The sequence below is a fragment of the Sebastes umbrosus genome, chromosome 4 (genome assembly GCF_015220745.1).
Source record: "Sebastes umbrosus isolate fSebUmb1 chromosome 4, fSebUmb1.pri, whole genome shotgun sequence".
Taxonomy (NCBI): Eukaryota; Metazoa; Chordata; class Actinopteri; order Perciformes; family Sebastidae; genus Sebastes; species Sebastes umbrosus.
Window position 1 is genome coordinate 16,630,861 of NC_051272.1, and position 18,366 is coordinate 16,649,226.

The 18,366-nt window shown below is 40.2% G+C and overlaps 1 protein-coding gene across 2 annotated transcripts in view; it reads right to left on the reverse strand.

Moving 5' to 3' along the window:
- Positions 1-18,366, reverse strand: part of tln2b (talin 2b) — a 105,606-nt gene that overhangs the window by 67,461 nt on the left and 19,779 nt on the right. The window contains exon 1 of one of the 2 annotated variants that reach the window (XM_037767602.1): positions 8,432-8,568. The exons of the other annotated variant lie outside the window; for it this stretch is intronic. The gene's annotated coding sequence lies outside the window, so the exon portion shown is untranslated. Of the gene's footprint in view, positions 1-8,431; positions 8,569-18,366 lie in introns of those variants that run through there. 2 annotated transcript variants of the gene reach the window in all.

Consider the following 18,366-nt stretch of genomic DNA (forward strand, 5'->3'; position numbering starts at 1 on the left):
CCCCATATGCGCTCACAATGTAGACTCACGAATAACAACACACACACACACACACCGAAAATATAGATTGTGAAATGTTTGTATTTTTGTGGAAGTTCTGCACGATTTTCAGACGGGTCCATCTCTGCTAAAAAAGCCAGTGTTACCTCGCTCTGACGACGGGTATTTGCTAAAGCAACAGTCACTTTAGTATCTGCTGTGAGTAGCATCAGTCACTTCAGCGAGTAAGCACTGCAGAAACCACATGATGAAACCCGGGAGGATAATGATAATCCCTGAGCTTACAGTAGTGCGAGAGCACATTTTTCACTACGATTCTCGTGCAAACACTCCAACGCAGCCAACTCCTCATTAGCTCTGCTTTAAAGCACGGATGGCTCCACGTCTGAGACAGGAGCAATGAGTAACAACTCACTTATCTATTTTATTACCTTTTTCTAGATCACTAGGTAGACCTAAAAATGTAATTTCAAAACACTATCTCCCGTAAGTGCATCAGAAAAGAGTCCTGCTTTGAATTAGCTGCCTCTACTCTAAATATTAAGACATGAAAACGGCCAAAGAGCAGCTTGCTGGGGAGTCTAAACATGGACAATTCAATAGAGACCAGGGGAGGCAGGAGCCATCTGGAGAGGATACAGCTCTAATGATTGACTGCAATACCAGCACCAGCGGCGCAGAGCCCGAGAGAAACAACTGCTGCCACCGCTGCACCAGTCTGTCCAGTCTGTCACACAGCAACCAAGGAGGTTACTTAAAACAGTGTTGGTTTGTTTGGACCTGTTGTCCAAATGCTTCTAATAGAACAACGCACAGTAACAGGGTGTGGATGAGAATGAATAACATCCCTTAAAGGACACCATGCAAACAATGCTGTACAGGGGTGCTTCAATTTCGTGTTTTTTATTAGATCAATACCAGAGTAAACGCCTGGTTGTTTCTCACGCAGTGTGGACGTGAAGATGTGGGACGTGCGGAGCAAAACAAAAGCCGAGATCAATTGTTCTTCTGAAAGAGATACGTCCGGGCTACTCAGAACCACGGCCATGATTTCCAACTGTGAAGCATACAAGCTCTTTACATCCGCTTTGAACGTGTTCAATGCAAAAATCATATGGCAATTACTCTACTGTATGTGTCATCCATACTGCGCAGGATTGTCCCCTGCAATTTACATCAGATGTCAGGGTGCTGTTGTCTATTAAATCAATTTATGCTGAACCACAAGATAGAAGGGTTGTCCTCAACCAAAAAAAATCTTAGTCGACTAACACTTCTATTAGTTGATTTAATCGACAGATCTGTAAAACTGAGTTTCTTCACAAAGAATCACGCAAAAGCATTTTTGTGCTTACCAAAGATGTGCTCATAAGTTTCTTGGAAATAAGTCATTCAGCATGAAAAACGTATAAAAAAAACGACTAATCGACTAAAGAAATCTTATTTGACTAAAACCAAAACGACCCATTAGTCGACTAATCGACTATGAAGAGACAGCCCTACAATATATGTTCTTCAAACAAAAAGCTGGAGATCCAGGAGGTCACAGTGCAAACACCTGACATGCTCTGAGTTAACCACGTATTAATTAGTAGGGCTTTGTATTGGCAAGAATCTATCGATACGATATGGATCATGATAGAGGGGTTATTCAATGTATTGCGATACTGTAAGCAAGGCGATACATTGCGATTCTTTAAATCCAATTTTAGGAAAACTGTCATAAAGAATACACCACCATATTCATAAAATCTGTGTAAAAGAAGTTTACATTTTTATGCAATCAGAACAGCGGGATCTGCATTTACATTTACTGCAGTTCCTTTAACATCCAACATCATAGCACTACTTAAAGAAGGCACATTTACTGAGATGGCGCAGTATTGACTGAGTTAATCTTTGCATGAATACTATTAATGCATGAATACTATTAATGAAGTATCAATACCATGTTTTTGAGAATGAATACAGCGTCACAAAACATAATATTGTGATACTTAATATTTGCTTACACCTCTATTAATTAGTGTAGGAAGGACTTTTAGAAAATTGAGAGGAAAAGCAACTCGAGTTAAATTGGAATGAAAAATAATAACACATTCATAATGCATATAATCCCTTATTCTTAAAGCACCAGATTTAAACCATCCCCCCACATTGCTACAGGATTTTCAAGGTCATCCCATTAAACTGAGATAACGGAAGGAACAGTAATGATTCCCTGGTAAACAAGGCTTTGTACACGCTTATTGCTTCAGCAGAAATAGAGATGCAGATGCAAACACCTCTTGTCTTACTTACACAAACAGCCACTTAACGGTAGACTGGTGTGGCCAGTCTAAAGCAAGTATGATTATTGTAAAGGATGATGTTTAGATTTTAATTAAAAATAAGCCCAAATAGCCGACGAAGAAGCAAGAGACTACTGTGCTGATGCCTTCACTGAATCGGCATTTACAAACACCATATCATCTCCAGCCTGGTGGACTATTTTTATTGTTTAAATTAAGCATGTAGCATGTCAATGGCATCGAATGGAGGGCTGAGAGTAACTCCGACCTCAGCAGTTCTCAGGACCGTTGAGCAGCAGGATTAAAGCACGTGTGCGTTGAGAAAATGCAAATTGGCTAAACTGCTCCACACCACACCTCCTTTTCTCCGAGCACAACATCAGCCTTTTATCCCTGTCTGATTGAAAGCAAGGTCAGCTTCCTGCAGGACCGTAAGTATGTCCCTGGAGACAATTACGTCTTCCTGGAACACAGACAATGGCGGGTCACATAACGTCAAACAAGGGTTGTTGTTTGGATCATCTGTGTATTCAAATCCAATAATCCTGCAACCCAGGAACTACACACATTTCTGTTCGACTCCACAATGGAGAGAAATGTGTCAAGGTCAGGTGGGTTATTTCCACCAGATGTGAAAGCTGTTTCTAAATTTAATAACTGCTTGGATATCACTTTGAGTTCTTAAGATCCTTGTTTGAATTTGGTGAATCATAGCTCCTAAAAGCACACAAGAGGTATGCATTAATCAATCACTATAAATAGATCTTTATTATGAGATGTGAGGCATACTAGATTTACAACTAACGTATAGCAAATTATTATACATCTCTTTAATAGCCCAGGGCTGTAATCTAAGTAGCAACATGGGGCCACGGAGACGTCATTCTGTCACCACATTAATAACACGGAGGAGGAGAATATGATTATGGTACACCGGGGCCAAAAGTAAAAATATTCTGCCAAAAGAATGATGGATGGAGCAGGTGTATTCTTTTACAAGGTGTGGAGGCTGTAAAAATATATTTATTATAGTACTTTTCAGATGGAAGATATAAAATCAACCATGCCCTTCGTTATATTTCCAAATGACCACTTTCTTACGCCCTGCAGAGACCATATTCGTTTCTTTATCAAGATGTCCTTGTGCTCATTTCCTTGCAAAGAACACCCACTGAATCTGGGGTCTACCTGAGTGCAATTTGAATAATTAATAAGTCAAAAGCTTTCACCTCCACCCTTATCACTTCCTCCATACGTTTCATAAATGAATTAATCATTGCTCCGGCAGAACACAGCAATCACCGGACAACGTTATGAAGCAGAGCCGACCCTTGACATTCAAAGTTCACCAGGATTACTATAAACAAGCTGTCATATTATAAGTGGCTTGCATGGTTTTATTTCACTTAATAGAGCGTTAGTCAAGCAGCGATTGTCGATCCAGATAAAAAAAAAGGCTCAGGGCGCCTGGGTTAGCTCAGTTGGTAGAGCGGGCGTCCATGTCTTAAGGCTTGGTCCTGACCGCGGCGGCCCGGGTTCGAATCCGGCCTGTGGCCCTTTCCGCATCCACTCTCTCTCTCCCCCTTTCAAGACTCTATCCACTGTCCTGTCATAAAAATGGAAAATGCCCCCAAAAAAATAACTTTAAAAAAAAAAAAAAAAAAAAAAAGGCTCTAAATTTAGAGCCACTCACAGTTACACTGTTTTCAGTTGCATTAAAAAATGAACCTTGCCGCCGTGACCCAGTCTTTGGACTGCAGGCTTTGCTCCTGGGCGACACACTCTGCTCTGCTGTAATGCAATTTGAGGGTATGGATGCTGACAGAAATTATGAATCTTGCCCTTGTCGCGGGGAGGGAGGGAGCAGCTCCTCTTACGCTAAAAATATCCAGCGAAGTAGAGCGTCCTCCGGCAGCACCGTTTCAAAAGGATCCAGAGCAGAAGAATGAACCTAACGGTTTCTTCCTGCTCGTTAAAAGACAACGGCCGTTCACTAATACCTACGATAGCTGCAGATTAAAATTCTTAAATTGTAATTCTTGAAGATAAGATGGCAAATCCTTCAGTATATTGATAAATGATAAGAGTGGGTATCGAATGCGCTTGGCTCGGTTACATTACTGTTGAGATATTATTGGTTTAGACTGCCGAACAGCCTCACAAAGTCTTACAACACACGGAGTGATTCAATATGTACCATCCCTCATTTAGAGATGTGAAGAATGAGCTTCCTAATAGATGGAGACAGAAACAGCTACTAGAGGAGGAGAGCTCCGCCCAGCAGCTGCAGTCAGTCAACCCAGTCGTCAGACCAGTCGCTCAGTGGGAGTTGTTACTGGTGGCTCAGACAGATGTTGCCCAAACATTTTTCTTTCAGTACATCCTCTGATGGATGCAGATCGGCCCGAAACAACAAAGGACTCAGCCCACAATGATTTAATTATCATTATTAACCGCATTTTTAACCATAAATCTCTTTAAGAGCATTTACAGTATGCGGCCTCTGGTCCACTGGCGTACATCTGGTTTTTGACTGTTAACTATGCCAGAAGAAGTGATGTAATGATATCAAAGAGGGAACATGTTTGAAGTTAAAAGTAATTTGAGTCTAAAGAATAGTTTAGAATGTAAAATGTAAAAACTACAATCAAATACTCTCGGTATTAGTAAAGTGCACTTCTTTGTGTATAAGGGTAGATCACATAAATTAAACCTACTATGGGTTAATTTCTCTTTTATTAACATAGTGAATTCCTTTACATATGTATCTCAATCCACAGATAATATGTGGGTATATGTAATTGCTTTATTTATGTCTACTGAACAGCTTGTTAAGTGGCCTTAACCACTCGATCCACACAGGTTTGCCTATTTCACACTGTTCACTGCATACCATACGGCTGGTTTCATCTCAACATACTGCGCAGTATGTTCAAGGTGGGAGGCATTTATTCCCCACGATTACATCCAGAATATAATTTCCTTCCAGCAAAAATGCAACACATATACATTTTTTGTTCATTAATCTGTAAAATATCTCACATACAGTATAATACCTATACACAGTATGCACTTACTGCAGTTTAAAAGGCAAAAAGGCAGCTAACGTTTATGTATTTGATCCTTTTTTTTCATCTTATTGTATTTTCTTTTATTTATTTATGTACTTTTATTTACTATTTATATCTATATTTTTTTCTTCTTTCCCCTAAATTTTAATCTTGGCAATTTGCTTAATGTCATAGTTCTTTCCTTCTGATTGCGCTCTTGGTTCCAGGGAAGGTAGGGAGGGATAAGCGGTGGGTACAATGTGGGGTAATGTCTGTACAAATTTGGTATGTTTGTATATGTGTGTATACTGTATGTTTATATAATGCAAAACTCTTTTAATAAAGTAATACAAAAAGCAACTTCACCTTTGTCAAATACAGTATATCAGCGCTCACACTGCAACATAAACCTGAACCAAAATACAGTAGATAACAGCCACCTTGATATTACTGTTAATGTCACTACATGTATGTTTTCCAGCTCAACTAACACATCAGCATTTTCAGTTGTTGCTCAAAGAAACAAACGAAAGGACAGCTGGGCTGATTGAGTGTTTTGGCACTCTGGACATGATTTATTCATTTTTGTATCTATAGAGGTGCCTGCGCGTTGTTCGTCAAACGACAAACCGACCGAGAAGCTCACGTTTGCCTGTCGTCTGAGATGCGACCTGTGAGCAATCAGTGAAGTGTAATCAGCTCCTTTATGCACGGATCACACCGATCACAGGAGGAATTATGATGAAGTGTGGTGACCGCACATTCTGCTTTATTTACTGAGGTGATGACGCTATTTGTGATGAAGACATTTACATTTCTACCGCTTGTATTTTCTCATAAATTACCCTTCCATCCTCAATGGATACCCATGAGTCTCCCCTTTACATGCCCACTTTATAATAATCACATGCAGTTTTGGGTAAAAAACATGCAGTTTTCTTTGCATGCAGTATAATTGTGTTATTTTTGCCTATTCTAAAATGGTGTATTTTAATATTTCTGCATACTGATGTCCCTAAACAGTCTTGAAATTACATAAATTGGGTATTACTGGAAAGCTGAGACTCTTGTGGATCCAATGAGCCCAACTGTATTCATATGTGATGATGTTAGTCCCCATAGTAGCCATTTCATATAATGAGATCATTTTTTAAAATTTGACCCCACTGTATAAAATGACTTGTGGTGACCTCTAGGATAATCACAGCCCTATGAAACTTTACAACCAAAAGCTAAAGACCTAGGGCATTCAGAGGATGGATGGCTGTCGTAGTTGTATTCAAAATAAGGGGGTTTCTGAGCAGTTTCCAGAACAGAAGTTCTCACCATCCAATCGCCGAAAAATGCAATTCTTGCAGAAATCTCCAAATGTCAAAAGTTTTTGAAACCAATGGTGTTCCTCACGGTTTTAATGTGGTATTTTAGAGGGTTTATTGATCACTTTTATCAATTTCTCGAGTGGTAAAATATTGTCAAATTTATCACCAAATCTGTGTAACAAATGGTATCAACCCAAAAATTGCTGCAACAACTTATGAGACATAATAGAGCACGGGAACGGCCATCAAAAACTTCCATTATAACGTTCTGAACCCTTTTACACTTTCATAATTAATTCGATTATTTCTGATTTATGACCATAAAACAATTTGACACAAAGTGCTGAGCTGCATCTCAAATTAATCTTCAGGTTCCCAGCTTTCAGATGATGTACACCACTTCTATGTGACATCTACTGTTGACCTGCTATGTCCCCCTAAAGACCCCCTATACCCCCCTAAAAGAAAGACTAAATCGGGTCTAAGTGGGTCTCTAATGGTTAATGACTATTTCTAATTCAGCATCACTACATCCTCATGGACCCTTGACCCAAATTTCTATTTGTGATTGACACAGCCTACCCCAAAAAGAAAATATTTCAGTAGATTGCAAATTCAAACCAAATCAAAGACAGTGTCCTCCTATATATATTCCTTCAGCCGGGTCACTCAAACCAATAGGGAGACTTCCAGTAATAAGCCTTCTGTTTCTCCTCTCTGCTACACTACACAAAGTGATACAAGTGGGACTATGTGCCAGCAATATAGTATGACATAATTGAAATGCTATTTTATCAAATGTCGACAGACAGGCGCAGGAAGATAAAGGAGTATCACGAAAAGACTATGCAGATGTGACAGTAATTAGTGCAAGAATATGTAAGTACAAGGCAGACGAAGAGAAGGCTCATGAAATCATTGCATCACAACTACAAAAAGGTCACAATTAAGATGCCAACCCCGCTCTTTGTATCTCAACGTCAATCTGTCTCTCTACTACACCATGCAACAAAATCAAACTGATGCAGCCCTCTCCTTGTGTGAAGCAGCGGCTTGTGAGAGCTGCCTGCCACACATTTACGTTATTATACAACGGAGTCAGACGAAACGTGTGAAAAAAAAAAACAAGCACAATATCTTATGAACTGTGTAACAAATTGTGTGGGAGTTAATGCCTGAGCTTGTAGCACAAGTAAATACAGTACAATAGGTAGAAGGTGAGGGGGATGTGGGAGTTTGCGTGCATAACAGCACACACACAAACCAAACAGGCTTCATTCACTTAAGTATTCAACATGCAGTGGGCTGTGAGTATTAGACAACACACCTCTGGCTCTCATCAGTACATTCTGCCTCAAGTGTCATGTCCTGTAAATCAGGCGACTCCAATCTCCGGTCTGTGCTGCCTCCCCAGCACTGAGCCTCTCTCTCTCTCTCTCTCTCATACTTCAGTAGCTGACTGCCTTCTACCACTCACATGCTGATTACAGTATCAAGAGCAGTGGAACGGAACATACACTGGCTTCTCTCCAAAGTGTGATACACAGAGGGACTCTATCAGCATTTTATATCCTCTGGCATGCTGTAAAGGAAGACACACAAAGGCGGAGATTCACTCTTCTGGCTCTTTAAGCAAAAGCAAACATTTAACTAAGAACGCCATAAGAAGCAGACATACATCAGTTTAATCGTGGCGTCGCTGTTTCTATTCTCCTGCACAATGTTTTGTGTTATTATCCCGTACTAGTGAAGCATTAGACCTCCCACTTACCAACATGGTAATGTATAACTGTATCAAAGAGGTCTCGGTAACAATAAAATCCCCAGTTGATGGTGAGTGAAACCATGCTGTTGCAGGAGACGAGGTTCAGGGAGAGGTCATGTTGTTGGCCCATTGTTTCCAGATCAGCAACTCTGCCCACAGTTGCCATGGCTGCTGCTGTGCCCACCTTTTCCTGGACATATAAGGCTGGACAGCAGCAGCAGCCACTCTGCCCTCAGGTTCACGGCTGCAACTACTTCCAGGGTCATCTTGGTGTACTTTAGGGCACGCTCCGCAAGTGATTTCAACTGAAGTCAGCTTTTAAATGTCAAGCAGACAAGGTCAAAGAGGGAGCTTTGACAATGTTAAAGGCTGCTTTATCGGTGTACATGACTGTACTTTACAATCCCAGTTTTCATCCAGAAGGCCTCTCAGCTATCCTGTCATAAGTACATGGAAATGTTGAGCAGAAAAAGAGATTGAGGGAGTTGACTTTGATTCGCTTTGATAGAGCGTGTCTGAAAAATGAAAAAACCTTTATGTGAGAGTGTCACTTCAGTTTAACTGCTTTGTAGGAGGTTCTACAGAGAAACATAATGTAACATGCTGCACTTTGAGAATAAGAAAATGTCTGTGATATCGTCTACCGGCACATTGATCCACAGTGTAGTGAAGAAGACGTACGCGTACAAAAGACAGACAGAATGTACAGAGAGAACACTTAAGCAAGAACCTTTTCCCTCCACGCAATTAGCCAAACAGCTTTCCAGAGGGTTCCCTCCCAAGATGATGGATGATTAGTCAACATCTAGAGCGAACAATAAAAGTTGAAAGCAAACTGTGTGAGGCCAAAGCAAACGAAAAAGCCCATTATTCAGTTAACTTGGGAGTTACATTCCAAGCGCGGTATCGTTGTGCGACTCCTCGCAGCTTTGTTTTTCTCTCAGCGAGGACTAAAAGCACTGGAGAGTCAAATGTTTAAATTGGCTGAAGAAGGCGTATACAACAACTTTCCTTCAGACAAATACTGTACACTTCAGAGAGTTCTTCAAGCGGAGGCTGGCTGACAAATTGGAAGTCTTTTCTGAAGAATGCTTCAAGACAAACGTATTTTTAACAAGATAGTTTTACTGGTATATTCTACTGGAACAATCCCAAAGTGAGGAGAGGATGAAAGTGAGGATGCTATATAAAATAAGTGCAGTACTTCGTCATGGACGAGACTTTGGGACACAGAGGTTTGATAAATTCCCAAAACATCCATGGACATCCTGCCAGGCTGTTGCTGGATCATTTGACGAATCGTTTTTTTTTGGTCTTAGTCAATTAAGATTTTTTTAGTCAATAAGTCATTCTTTTATGCTTTTTTCATGCTGAATGACTTATTTCCAAGAAACTTCTGAGCACATCTCTGGTAAACACAAGATTTAAAGTGGTGCTTTTGTGTGATTCTTTGTGGAAAAACTCAGTTTCACAGATCGGTCGATTAAATCGATTAAGAGGGAGCTTTGACAATGTTCGATTAGTTGAGTGTTAGTCGACTAAAGGCCCTGACACACCGAGTTTGGGGTCGTCGGTGAGCGTCTGTCAGCCTAGTTTTTGCGGTGTGTGCCGCACCATTGGCTCTAGTCTGCTTGAGTCGGAGGTTTTTTCACTGATTCAGCATGTTGATTCGGCTGATTGGCTGTTCATCTTAAACGAATCAGTGCATAAGAAGAGAAACTGACGTGAAGAAAGCAAGAAAACAAATGAAGTCAAGAGGGCACACACAGAAGGCTCTTTTCATTTCCATCTTCATCTCATCCGATCGTTCCAATACACAGATATTTTCACAACGACATGGCCATCTGGAGTGACGAAAAGTGGTGAGTGAGAGTGGTGTGAAAATGGCAAACGCTGCTTTGTTTCATTCATTCATAACAACGGCTTGTATATCCGCAGTCCTCTGCCTTACAGTTTCAAGTTTTGAATGATGAATACAGACTACCACTACCTGCTGGTAGGGAAAGTTATTTCCTCTCATGCAGGCGCAGGACATACGTTCTAGCTGGCCGTCAGGTATAGTCTTTGCAGTGTGTCCGAGTGAAACACAGGCGACGTGAGGCGATGCAACAGACGGCCTTTGTCGCTGCTAGTTCTCTGATGTCGGTTTGGTGTGTCTGGGCCTTTAGAATTTCTTTGGTTGAGGACAGCACTACATTTGTGCTTGCATATTTGAATATGCGATTGAGAAAAAAGTAAATTTCAGGTTCATTTAAATTCAATAGAAACATTCATAATGGCAAAAACTTGCTCTCACACATGCTCTCCAAAGTATCTTTCTTCAAAGCATCTTTTCTTTGCAAGAAAGATTTCTCAAATATTGAAAAGGGAGGAAAAATCGTTCAAAGAAAACATAAATACATCCTCCTGATTTTGCCATAGGAGCACAAGTGTAGACCACTCTGTTATTCTTGCATTTCCAAAAGAAGTTGAGAGAAACATAATATGAATATTTACTACAGAGTATACTCTGTGCTTGAAAAGTGCATGATAAAGTGACAGAATTTTGCAATCACAGTAACAACAGCTCTTGTAATCTGTTACTTTCCACCCCTGGGATCAGCTTAGGACATGTGAAAGATATAATGCAGAACCAAGTGAGATAAACTAAAATGTCACAACAAGGACACAGAAACCCCCCTCTCCATTTCTACCCCTAAACTACGCCCAAATGTTCCTGATTACTAGAAACAAACATCTCTGGCTTAAATCCTCCTCATAAACATCTGGTCAACTAACCACCCACCCACACTCAGCATGGATATCCTCAGCATATTGTGCAACAAGGTCAACTGATGAGAACCACGCTGACTACTTTAAATTCTTCAGAGCCGAGTGGACGGATGGGAAAACACAGCGATGCACCTCTGGACACATCTTGCGGTTGGACCCATACTGAGATAGAGCAGCCACACGATATGGAGTGGAGCATGTAAGGGATGCTGCCATGCTTAGTTAAGGACTCACAGGCTCACTATGTCATGCTCCACATCTGCTGGTTACCATAGCAACCCCGTTTTTTTTGGGCAATTCCCAGGTCAGGTGGCTTCTGTCAGCTCTGAAAGGGAAAAAAAAGTGGGGCCTCTTCTACGCAGTGCAGTTTACAAAAGAAACCAATGAATGATAAAAGGTTCTGACTTTCATTAGTGGTTCTTAAGATGGTCACTGAAGTTTCTTCAATGGTTACACACACAGTGTTTAAAGAGACAAGCTGTCACTGCTGCACATCAACTGTCACTTCTGCGGAACTTGCTCTGCAGTTTCTCACGAGGCTAGATAAAAAGACTCGGCTGTAAATCTTCAAGGATTTCAGTAGATATTCTACAACTTGAAAAACTAAATAAAACCAAGGCACAAACAGGAGGGGCATTATGCGAGACAGACACTATTATTACTGCTGAATCATAGCTTTTGTGACTCAGCAAAACACAAGCTCGAAAACTGAAAGCAACAAAAGCAAACAAAGACCTCTCCTATACACAGTCATGCTACATTTGTAAACACAGTCACTATTTTAGCAGTCCCACTGTCTCTGCACTTTTGTGAAGATAAACTAAACTAAAAAACTCATCTGTTTTTCATCGGCGCTGCATCGTTTATGCTTTCTCCGTGCAAAAACACAGTAAATTGCAGAAAGCAGGGATTTGCTATTTACTACATGTGTTAGCGTGAACCACGATAAATGGATCAGAAACTTTGAAAAGAATGGGTGTATATCAGAAGGGCTTTACAATTACAAGCTGGTCATTATGACAGCATGGGTGCAGTTGAATGCCCCAGTGTGGGTTTCATACAAACAGAAGCAGCGGGAGTCGATCATTAGGAGCAGGCGTCTGCAGGGCCGGGTCCCAGTAGCTCAGCCAGAGCCTGTGTGAGAGGTTCCCCCATCTCACCGGGGAAGTCCAGAGGAAACATGCCGCCGGCCAAGCGCTCCCCAGTTCCCCTCTCTTTAACCTGATTACTGTAATGAGCTTAGAGACTGGTGGATGCACAACATCTTATGTGGATGTGGACACACAACACACTGCACTCACTCACTCTCTGCACTCTCACTGGCAGCTGAGTGCGAAGCCCATCATCAGACTCAAACCCAGAATAGCTAGATGGCTCATTGACCATAGGAACCGTTATGGGTAATGGATGAGAACAGGAAAATTTCAATTTGGTCAAAGGTGAAGCAGGTTTTAAGGGCAGCTCAGAGAAAAAGGTGTTCAAATGCCAAGGAAATGATGCCAGCCAAATAAATATGAATCCTTATCGTGAGAATTGTGCATAAAGAAGCCCACAGTTACTTAGCACTTCTCTTAAAGTAAATCATTTTGACCCTCGGACCTTGATTTTAAGTTGCTAAATGTGAGATTGGGAGCATTTCTATTGCCTCTGCACGGCACTCAACATGGCGACAGCTGAGCTGGTAGTTCGTAGCTGACAGAGCTAGTAACGGTGTTACCCTGGGGGGGAACCGGAGGGTGGGTGCTACACTTCTGTGACAGCGCCGTCGGTCGGGACGGCGTTATCAGCTGTAATCGCAATATGAGAGCAGTTCAGAGCGGCGGCCGTGAGCTAGCCAGTGGGGCACGCTCACATGCACTAACATGCATTAAAAAGCCCGCACAGCTGGATAACAATACACACAGAGGGAGAGTGATTTCATTCTCTGCTCAGGTAGACATTACTCCTCTACATCTAGTTGTTTAATGCTATATTAATGATCTGAATGTTGTATAACGATCCTTCAAGCACTACACACCCTACAGCCAACTCGATTCATACTGTGCCTCCTGCAAACAGGTGAGACATGCTTAAATCAAGGTGTGTCCACCTTTAGTCACTATAAACAGATAGATTCTGACTCTGTATCTGCAGACTAATACATGTTAAGGATAGGTTATTAGATCATCTGAGTCATAAAAACTCAAAAGTCATGATTTTGGTTGTGCCAAGCTGACAAACCAACAACAAAGAAAGACACCAAGATGTACCAGACCAATCATGTTCTTAGGACATAAGTTAACGTCTACAGAGGAGAACGTTTTTAGCACACATGGAGGATACCAATAACACTGAGTTTGGGATAAGTCCTGCATCTAACTATAGTACTTCATCATGGATGGGACTTTGGGACACAAAGGTTTGATAAATTCCCAAAACATCTATGGACATTCTGCCAGGCTGTTGCACGTGTTGCTAGTTCAATCAAGAGTATCAAGAAGGTGCATGTTTGCTGCATTTACATGGGAGTAACTCTGCCAGACACCATGTGTGAAGTTGTTGTAATATATCTGCCTCTTGCTGCCAGGTGCAGCTCTAAATTATGATTAATAGACCCATCACAGTTGTGTATGTTGACTAAACACCAGTGTACAAATGCACAGTAATGAACAGATTCCGAATGTCATGATAGCCGCCACGTTATCAGGCTGCACAAACAGCTTTAAAGAAACAGGGAAATAAAACTCCATTAACACTACGGTATGCAAATTTAGCAAAGTATGCAAAGTTCAGATGTATTAAGTGACAAAAAAATATATTATGTTATTTATTATAATTATATATAAAAACATTTAGTGATTTCTTACAGGCTAAATAGTTTCAAATTTTGGGTTTATTATTGAATTTGTATAATTAATGTCCAAAGAGCCTCTAGCCAATCGGATAATCATGCAGTCCTTCCAAGAAATTAAAAGTGTACATATTTAATTGCAATGCTTCGGCAAAAAAACATGGACATACTACTGTATACCGAGAAAGGAAAGAGTGCAAGCTTAAGGCACTACTAGTCATTTTCAGAGTTGCTGTGCATAACAACTTTGCAGAAGTGAGGGTAGATTTAAACAGCAGTGTGGGAGGTCCTCTTGTCTACAATCACTGCATTTATACATAACTTTCATAATATTCTTACTCACATTTTATGACATAGAGATTTTTCACAATATAAGTACTAAGTAACCTTAGTACCAACCGGTTTACCCAATTTGTTTAGAAGATTAACAAATAAACAGCAAATAACAACCCTCTGGAAACCTGGGCTAAAGGTGTTTACATGGTTTAGGGCAGGTTATTTTCCTCCCTGCAATCCGAGTGTAATTAAGTCTGTTACCCTGCCTGTCAAGACAGAACATTTGGTGAAGGACATGGTGAATGTAAGAACAGTTCTCAAATTGACTGAAAATGAGATTATTCTGTCCTTGAAGAAAATAATTTTTTATGGCTTACACTTTGCTGATTAAAAATACATGCAACTGCAACAATTCAGCCAGCCTTGGTATGGGCTGTGTCATAGACTGTATGGTCGAAAAAACAAGGACGACTCCCAGACCGAACAACACCGTGGCAGCGACCTGTCAATCACAAGGTATCTCGATAACGATATACATGGTGATATAGCATGTTTTCTGGTAATTCAATAAATAAATAGTCTATATGAAATAACCACATGGTAAAGCCTGTTTTTGTACAGTATATTCCTGTGTGAATCAAATACTTGACAAATGAAAAGTACTGAGTATTTTCTCATTCTAAGAACTTGAGTGCAAAATGAACATAACAGTGGTAAGTGGATTTATAGAGAAAAAAATAAATATATATACAGACCTATTGCGACAGAAGCAATAGAGAGAAATATATACAATTGACATTTTGATATCATATATTGTCATATTGCCCAGTCCATGCCCTAAAGCATCCCCTGCTTTATGGTCTATTCTACTTTAAATGGGACCATAATTTATTAAATGAACATCATGCTGTATTGAAAAAGACTTGAAACTAGTGATTGAGACCATAAACTCATGTTTACAATGTTTACTGAGGAAATAAATGAAGTGAGAAGTAGGGTCATTTTCTCATAGACTTCTATACAATCAGACTTCTTTTTGCAACCAGAGGAGTCGCCCCCTGCTGGCTGTTAGAAAGAATGCAAGTTGAAGGCACTTCAGCATTGGCTTCACTTTTCAGACCCAGAGGTAGCCCACTGGGCTGTATAAAGATACACATGGTACTTTCTGAGGGGCTATCAGATGAAGATGGGGTTTGATCAATGCTAACAAGCAAAAAGAGAGTTTGTTACTGACTGACTACCACTTGGAAAAAAAATCTCATCAGTTTCTGGGTACGCGTCCCTTGAATCACACCACTTATTATCTCACAGCTCTGCAAGTTTATTCTCCTTCATCCTCCAAAAGAGGAACAGGATTTCATTAAGTGGCACAAAGACACTATCCATTTAGGGTTTGTGTGGTGGTTTGCCGGATGTATAAACAATGCAATACAGAATTGAGCCCGGAGCCAGCATGTGGCATCTCGAGGTTAATGAAACTCAAGCCCATTACAAAAAAAGAAAGCTATTCACTGTGTTGATTTACCTGAAGTCCACTCAGTGATTGGTAAAGCACACATATCCTGAGAGAGTGAGAAGGATCCCTGGTGCACGATGCAGACTCCACAAAGCAGCGATGTTTACAGAAAAAGACATTCTACCTCTGAGATGTCGTTAAATTACCCTTTGCATCACAATGTCCACTTATACCACAGTGTTTCCTAAATGATCAAACTTGCATCTGTAGTGAATACAACTCACTACAAAATACCACAAAGTCAAGTTTCTGCAAAGATGTGTAGTTATTATCCTCTGTGTTGGAGATATGTCTTACTGTAATAGCACAAAAACAACACATCTACCTTCCACAATTGTCATGCTAATCTCAGTTTCTTTCATCGTGTCCTGTCCACAGGAGAACAGGCTCATTTGTAAGATACTGCAGCTTTGCAGAATCACTTGAAGCCTCATGTCGTTCTGTACAAGTCTGTTAGCTTTCTCTGACTAATGCTACTCAGACAAACTGAAATGGAACTGCAGGGGAAGACAGTCTTATCACTTCTGTCTGAGAACCAATTTTGAACCAATGTGACCGTCAGGCTCCGTACATGCAGACAGAGAAAATGTAGCATACAAAGAAAATCCTGTATTACAGAATTTGACGGATGGCATTTACGATACAGAGGGTGTACTGTGAAAGAATATATTCTAGTCTATTTTTAGACATGCCAGCAGCATGACCCTGGGGACGGCATTGTAGGTCGGTTGGTCCACCACTTTGGTCCAGATTGAAATATCTCCACAACTATTGGACTATTATTCATGGTCCCCAGATGATGAATCCTAACAACTGCCAGATACATGTCACTGCCTCTCATACTAATATCCAAACATGCACACACACATACCCAAACATACCCTTCTTAATACAATCTAATCTTTGCTCCCGGACTCTTATCATATCATCGCATTTTTTGCATTCAGCTGTTTTTTTTGCACTGTCTTCATTTTATGTGATGATGCTTTTGTGTTATTGTCCCACTGTTTCTATATATTGTTGTATTATGTGATTTATATATTTGGCTGCAACCAAATTTCCCCTGGTGGGATAATAAAGTCTGACTTGACTGGATAAATCATCATAACTGCTTTATGTTATTGTCTGTCTGTCCATTACGCCTGTCTTCTATTCTATGTACATATGTCACTGTGTATTTTTTATTTTTTGTCATGTCACTCACCAATAAACAAAAATAAATAAACAAAAATAAATTAACAAAAATAAATAAGAAAATGAATAAATAAATAAATAAATAAATAAATAAATAAATAAAAAATAAATACAAAATAAATAAAATAAATAACTTTGGTGATGCCCTGACATTTCATCTACTGAAGCGCTATCATTAGGTCAAATTTTAATTTGTCCAATAGATTGGTTTATGACCAAATACCTGCAAAATTAACGGCATTCCCATCAGCCTCAGATGTAGGCCTACTTTGTGTTTAGTGCTAATTAGCAAATGTTAGCATGCTAACACGCTAAATTAAGACGGTGACCATGGTCAACTGTATACCTGCTAAACATCAGCATGTTAGCATCGACATTGAGAGTTATGTTAAAGTGGACATGAAGCAGTCAACCATTTTAAGCCGATTTACTAAATGGATTTTCACTCTAAACAACAATTATACAACAAACATGACGAATGAAGCCAGTGTTATAGCATTTATTGAAATGGAACTTGCCGGTAGCTTCCAATAACTAGCTACCGGCTCAAAATTAGCATACCAAAACCACGGTCACAAAGTAAAACTATATTTTCCTGCAATTTATTTTCCATATTAACTGCCAAAAGGTGGTTTTTCTAATATATTTGAGCACTACAAGTGACAAAACGTGTTTCATGTCCTCTTTAACATGTCGGCATTAGCATTTTGCTCAAAGCTCCGCTGTGCCTTAGTGCATTCTCACAGAGCTGCTAACATTGCAGTAGTTACATATTTTGGGACAATACATCATAAAACCAACTATTTGATATAATACATTTTCTATAATGTTGCTTCATAGACAACTTTGGTTTTATGTTTTTGAACAGCTCATTCACTACTTCAGATAACTGAATTACTTTGATGTTGAGGCCTACAAAAGTCTCTTTCATAGCATATTCTCATCATCTGCTGATTTCTGGCTACGGCAAGTTAATTGCTCTCTCAGCTGAGCAGATTTTCCCACCACATGCACAACAAAAACAGACTTTACACATCATAATATCATTTCATACAGCATGACAACACGATGCCTCAGCGTAATGGTGAATTTAACATTTTTCGTGCGGCTGATTGTCACATTGTGGACACCAGGGGCATTCCCGGGGCAGCGTATTCCTGATTGCTGTCAGCTATGAGTGACCCAGCTACTGTGTAGCTCAGCAATTTGCCGCGGCGTGTCATGCTTTCTGAGATTCGCTAATTGCCTCAATGAATTCTGCCACCATAGCACACAACTCATTAATGCTGACACAGAATCCTAATTAGTTAAGTGGGGGCATTCAGCCAGCTGATAACTTGGATTCTTATTATT